Consider the following 6850-nt stretch of genomic DNA (forward strand, 5'->3'; position numbering starts at 1 on the left):
GCTTCAAAGGAAAGCAGCTAGGAGAAAGTTTCTTTTGCCAGTGTGTGACGCAGCTGGAGCGCTGCAGTATGGTGTAGGGGATTCCCGGCTAGGTCATTCCAGACTGGGTCTATAAGCAGAAGGAGTACATTTTCTAAACGGCATTTCTATGGTTCTTCAATGGGGCTAGGATGTAAACGTGTTTCTGCTTCGAAGGGAAGCAGCTAGGAGAAAGTTTCTTTTGCCAGTGTGTGAGGGAGCTGGAAAGCTGCAGAACAGTGCAGGGGATTCCAGGCTAGGCCATTTCTGGCTGGGTCTATAAGCAGAAGGAGTGCCTTTTATAAAGCGAATTTCTATGGTTCTTCAGTAGGGATAGGATGTAAACGTGTTTCTGCTTCAAAGGAAAGCAGCTAGGAGAAAGTTTCTTCTGCCAGTGTGTGAGGGAGCTGGAAAGCTGCAGAATGGTGTCGGGGATTCCAGGCTAGGTCATTCCTGGCTGGGTCTACACGCACAAGGAGTGCTTTTTCTAAACGGCATTATGTGGAAGAATTTCTCGCCAGTCGAGGACATAAAGTCATAAACATGGGTAACTGCCGCTGAGAACGTCCTTGGTTCCCAGCGAGGCTAGGAAATCGAGATGTAAACAACTGAGCACCCCACACACAGCTGCAGTGGGCAGAGACTAGATAACCAAGGGGGCTGGAGTGGGTGGTCTGGAAGGCTGACCCTTAGAATGTTGTGATAAGTTAACCTATGCACACCTTACATGTAACTCTGGACCCTCTGACTGTAACCAATCTTAAGCTGAGCACGCCTCTTGCTAGAATGCATATAAGTCACTGTATCACGGAAATAAAGTGGATTTGACCATCTAACCATATTGGTGAACAAAGAGTCATCTTCCCATAGCGCTCCACCGAACGTGATTCCCAACATCTGGCGCTCGAACAGAGGAGTCAGGACACAAGCCGGCCGCAGGTGAGACTGCGTTGGGGGCCGGAGGGTTGGCCCGAAGACAGAGGGGTCCGATCAACTTGTGGGACGTTCTCCGTATCGGAGAGAGTAAGCGTCATTCGGTGCCGCTGGGCCGGGTAGCGCTGCCCCGAGGTGGCAGTAGTCTGGACGTTCATTTCCGGAGTGAACAGCCCGTGTGTAAGGCAGGTAAGGCCCACAGTGGATTTGCTGGGGCACTGCGTTTGCTGGCGTATTTATCTCGTGAGAGAAGTTCGACAGACACTGAGCTCTGAGAGCTGCTGGCCCGGGCGTATGCGCAGGGTCATGCGAGTAATGAGCCTCCCATGATTTTAAGATCGAAAGTGCAGCGGGAGGTCGGAGACGCACTGTGGGACGCGGTTCTTAGCAACGGCACAGACTCTGAATCGACCCGCCAGCTAAGTCCCGCCCGGCGGGAGGTGCTCCGCGCGTTACTAAAGATGACAGCCGAAAGAAACACGGCGGCGGTGGTCTTCCTGGTACTACTCCTAGCCCTGCCGGCCGCTACGAACAGCTCTGACGCGTGCGCGGCACCAGGTTTCTCCTCCACCCCCGCCCCGAGCGTCTCAAAGAGAGAAGGCTCCGTGGTTCGGTTTTTCGGTCTCGGCAGAGCTGCTTCCGTTAAAGGCGTGGCTGGGAAGGTTGCCAGCTCTGTGGCGGAGTTGAAAATGAGCGTGCCGTACGATCCCGGCGGGCACCCGTGTCGCCCGCCCCGCGCGCCCGCCTCCGCCCTCCTTCCCTACTGGAGCCGCGCCCGGTAGCCCGATTGTAGCCACGTTGACCGCAGGAGCAATACGCGGTTCGCAACAAGGTTGCCGGCTATTTGCCTTTATAGTACCATCTGTGACTGAAGCAGAGCCTGCGAGCCGCTCTGAGTACACAACTTTGCCGCGAGGCATGCAGACCACACCAACTCTCTGCTGATTGTTCGTTGCAAAGCATTGCAAGCCCCCGAAAAGAACTGGGCGTGTGCCATTGTTTATCACTATGTGAATGACTTTGTTTTCTGTCCCCGCTGACGAGTCTTAGTCTCCGAGAGACATCTCGTCTTGCTTCAGCTCTGTGGGCTGACGGAGCGCTGGGAGAGATGCGCTTGGGACTGAGTTGCGGCTGACACACCCATGATGGCGGCTGCCCGTAGCGACTCACTGACACACCCGCGATGGCGGCTGCCCGTAGCGACTCACTGACACACCCATGATGGCGGCTGCCCGTAGCGACTCACTGACACACCCATGATGGCGGCTGCCCGCAGCGACCGCCGGCAGCCAGTTACAATCGCTTCTCAGCTTGGAAAAGTTTTCGGACCTGCCGCGCGGAGGGCGGCTGCCTGCCGCTGTGTGTACTGTGTCGAATCTGCCGCTGTAGCCCGCGCGTCCCCGCGGATGACTGCACGCGATACAGGACACGGACTTTTAGTTTTCAGCCGGTAAAAGACGCTACTGAAGGTACAGAGGAACGGACGGTAAAGAGAGAATGGACCGACGGCAGACGCGACCGCACCGGACGGCTCGGGACCCTCCCTTTCCCGCTGCTCGGCGGAACAGTCTTCAGATCCGCCCCCTTCACCGCCGCCCGCCCGCCCCATCTCCGACGGACCGCATCCCAAAGCCGAGGGGTCTCCCGCGAGCCTTCAACAGCTGGGGGACTGAGGGAGATGCTGAGGGGTCGGTGGGGTGGGAAGAGTTTGTGGTTTTCCTTGAGTCGTTTCGGAGTTTAGTCAATTTGCGTTTGTATAGCTACAGGGAGATTAGCAGTTCGATAGCTCACAGCTTCACCTCTGCCTTTTTTTTTTTTCTCCTCTCTCTGTCTTGAAGAGCCTGACAGGGAGGACGGCAGTTTGGGAGTTTTCAGAGTAGATTTCGTATTATGTCCTCAGGATAGGTAATAGGGGGAAAGAAGGACGGAAACAGCAAGTGGCGGCTGACCAACAGCTGGGGGTTGGGCAAGCTGGAGGGCCGAGGACAAAAGCGGCGCTGCGGCTGCTGGCCTCCTCCCCCTCCTCCTCCCCCCCCTCTAGCCGCCTGTGGAGGGCCCGCGGGGCCCCGTTCCCCCCCCGCCCGTTGTTTCTTTTACGGATTTTTTTTTTTTTTTTCTGCCGGAGTTATCTCCTCTTACGGATTTTTTTTTCCTTGCTAGGAGGCAGCGAAGCCTCGAAGCTGTCTTGACAACACCAGATGCGAGGAGAGAGCTCTTCACTGAGGGACTGATTGGATACTGGAATGGGCTCCCCGGGGAGGTGGTAAAGTCGCCGTCCCTGGTGCCCTGGAGCTGTTCAAGGCAAGGTTGGACGTGGCGCTTGGTGCCATGGTCTGACCTTGAGCCCCGTGGTGAAGGGTTGGACTTGATGACCTATGAGGTCTCTTCCAACCCTGATGGTACTGTGATACTATGCTACTGCAGACAGATGTCAGAAAGTTTATGGAAATGGTAGCAAGAATGATGAGGACGACTTAGGACCATTTTTGCCCCTGTTACAGGCATGGACACGCACAGGTGTATTTTTTTAGTCACCTGATGATAACAGTTCGGATTCGAAATGATAGCTAGTAGTTCCTGGCTGGGGTATTTACCATCGCCTTACTGGTTAATTCTTTCTACAGACTACGCAACAATGACTTTTGCACCCCCTGCTCAGTGGCAAAAAGAAAAAGAGGGAGATTGCTAGGACATAGCAGAGATGCTAATGCCACTGACCATGGGTGGAAACTTATACAGACACGGAAGGCACCAAGCAGGACAGACTAGAACTCAGATGCATTGCCTCTCACAGCGAGGGTGTAGGCACTGAGATCCACATTGCAAGTCACTAACCAGATTCTGGACTAGGAGCAGGGAATGATAGAGCTTGTAGGCTAATGCCAGTCAGCTCCTTCCCCCAATAACAGATACAGACAGGACTAGTATAGAAGTTTACTGGAACAGCTGCTAATTGCAATGAAATGAGCCTTGTGACAATTCTGACTTTTCCCTTTTCTGAGAATACCATGGTATTGATATCTTCTTGGGTTTTCTTTGCTTTTCTTGAAGTTCCTATAGCTGACAGATATTTAGGGTAAGATAAGTTAAGACTAAGGGTTGTAGTTTTGGGAACTTAGGACATAAGGATGTTATGGGATGTTTTTCTTGGGTATATCTAGGCATTATTGAAAAGGGGAAAATGGGTTAGAGGACAGTAGGATAGCAGAAGAAATCTTTTCTTTTCTCGAGATTTTTCTAATCACAGCATACAGACTAGGCCAGTGGATCTGCTAGCCTAGGCAATGGATGTGTCTGCATTTGTTCTTGTATCTGCTTGTGTTTGACCATTTATCTTCACAGGCCTTGATGAAGACCAACCTGATTATGACCAACCTGTTTTTTCCCTAAAGTGAGCAGAAGTCTTGCTCAGATGGCAGAACTGTGAAAGGACTTGAAAGAAGCACTGACATGATGATTGTATTTGTATGGATCTTTAAGGTTTGGACCATGGCTAACGAATTTGGGTATTTTATGAGTTTTCAGTGGTTGTGGTTTAATGGAATAGGTTCAGTTTAACAGCTTTGTAAAGGCCAAGGCCCACTCAAATTGGCATAAGATGGCAATGTGACCTTTTTCTCTCTTGCAAGGGCCCTGCAAGAGATAAAAAAAAAACACTGCCCCAAATTCTGAAAGCAGATGAAGAACTGTGGGAAAAGGCCTAACTAGAATGGACTGATAGTAACATCTAGGGCATATCTTTGTATTGTATTTAGAGGTCTGTAGTTCTTAAGCACAATAGTCAGACACAGGTCATAGCTAAGGAGTGTAATGAGAACATCGAGTGAACCCAGAACTATGGAGTCTGAGAAGAATACTCGACAGCTGATTGACCTACAAATCTGCAATGTCGACTGCCACACAGAGCCAGCGAAGACGTGGCACACCTGCACTCTCCTGTGACTGTGATGTTCGTCTGGACTTTTGGGTTTCTGAACGAATGACTTACTGTCGCTTGCAGAAATAGCTTTTGGGATTGTTAGCTAAGCTTGGGTTGTTAGCTTGCCAGACTAATGCTACTGATGAAAGCTCTAACAGGTTTATTCCTTCAATTGTAGCACTGTTGATTTGTAGCTGCACCATTCACCCCTGTGTTAAACATCCTATGATAACTTCCTTAGCAATGAGGGCGGACACTGCGGTTCAAACGACACTGACAAGGCCCATATTAGACCTTTAGGTGCTTTTGGAGCAAACAATTGGCGTTATGGTGTTAAAGCATCAAGAAGGGGCCGAGGTCATCTGTTGTGGAACAACAGAACCGCTAAGGCACTTCCCACTGGTGTGTTCCTTATTTGTGGTGATAGAGCCTGGCAAGGCATACCAAAGAACGTTTATGGAGGTCCATGTTATCTGGGTAAACTGACAATGTTTGCCCCTCATCTTAGTCAGCTCAGGGACCTAGCCCGACACCAATCTAAGTGATCTCTAAAATTGAGTCCTAATTGCAATGACAACGTTCAATTGTTATCCACAGCTGCTCGTGTTGCCTTAGCTGTATTTCTACCAGGAGGAGCAGCTGGAAAAGCATTAGTACAGCTAGAGAGACTCGCGCGTTGGTCAGCAAAACAAGCCAATGTCACCACAAAGGTTTTAGGACAACTATTGGTTGATCAAAATTGCCTTCGTCATGCCCTATTGCAAAATCGAGCAACCGTTGATTTTCTTTGCTAGCCCAAGGATATGGCTGCAAGGACTTCGAAGGGATGTGTTGTTTGAATTTATCAGATCATGGTGAGTCCATTCACAAGAGTATAACCTGGTTGAAAGGTCATATTGACAAGATGGAAAAGGAAACATTGACCTTTGATGACTGGTTGCAGCACCTGTTTGAGACAATCCCGGGGTGGTTAAGCAGCTTATTAGGAGAAGGCTTACGGTTATTTGCTATTTTCATAATAATTTTGCTATGCGCTTGTATTGTCTTTGCTTGCATTAAGAAGAGCTTAACTAAGGTAGTTAGCCAGGTGTGGGTTGCTCAAAAGAAAAAGAGGGAATTGTGGAAGAATTTCTCGCCAGTCGAGGACATAAAGTCATAAACATGGGTAACTGCCGCTGAGAACGTCCTTGGTTCCCAGCGAGGCTAGGAAATCGAGATGTAAACAACTGAGCACCCCACACACAGCTGCAGTGGGCAGAGACTAGATAACCAAGGGGGCTGGAGTGGGTGGTCTGGAAGGCTGACCCTTAGAATGTTGTGATAAGTTAACCTATGCACACCTTACATGTAACTCTGGACCCTCTGACTGTAACCAATCTTAAGCTGAGCACGCCTCTTGCTAGAATGCATATAAGTCACTGTATCACGGAAATAAAGTGGATTTGACCATCTAACCATATTGGTGAACAAAGAGTCATCTTCCCATAGCGCTCCACCGAACGTGATTCCCAACAGCATTACTATGGTTCTTCAATGGGGCTAGGATGTAAACGTGTTTCTGCTTCAAAGGAAAGCAGCTAGGACAAAGTTTCTTTTGCCGGGGTGTCAGGGAGGTGGAAAGCTGCAGAACAGTGCAGAGGATTCCAGGCTAGGTCATTCCTGACTGGGTCTATAAGCAGGAGTGCTTTTTGTAAAGCAAATTTCTATGTTTCTTCAATAGGGATAGGATGTAAACGTGTTTCTGCTTAAAAGGAAAGCAGCTAGGGGAAAGGTTCTTTCGCCAGTGTGTGACGCAGCGTGAAAGCTGCAGAATGGTGTAGGGGATTCCAGGCTAGGTCATTCCTGGCTGGGTATTTAAGCTGAAGGAGTGTTTCTTGTAAAGCGAATTTCTATGTTTCTTTAATGGGGCTAGGATGTAAACGTGATTCTGCTTCAAAGGAAAGCAGCTAGGAGAAAGTTTCTTTTGCCAGTGTGTGAGGA

The 6850-nt window shown here is 49.8% G+C and overlaps 1 long non-coding RNA gene across 1 annotated transcript; it reads left to right on the plus strand.

The window, feature by feature from the left end:
- Nucleotides 1-1307: 1307 nt before the first annotated feature.
- On the plus strand, nucleotides 1308-6327 carry LOC135173965 (uncharacterized). The gene is made up of 2 exons (XR_010301613.1): nucleotides 1308-2639; nucleotides 3112-6327. It is a non-coding gene; the product is annotated as an uncharacterized LOC135173965 (long non-coding RNA).
- The last annotated feature ends 523 nt before the right edge of the window (nucleotides 6328-6850 follow it).

This window comes from Pogoniulus pusillus, unplaced genomic scaffold (genome assembly GCF_015220805.1).
Source record: "Pogoniulus pusillus isolate bPogPus1 unplaced genomic scaffold, bPogPus1.pri scaffold_169_arrow_ctg1, whole genome shotgun sequence".
In the NCBI taxonomy this organism is placed as follows: domain Eukaryota; kingdom Metazoa; phylum Chordata; class Aves; order Piciformes; family Lybiidae; genus Pogoniulus; species Pogoniulus pusillus.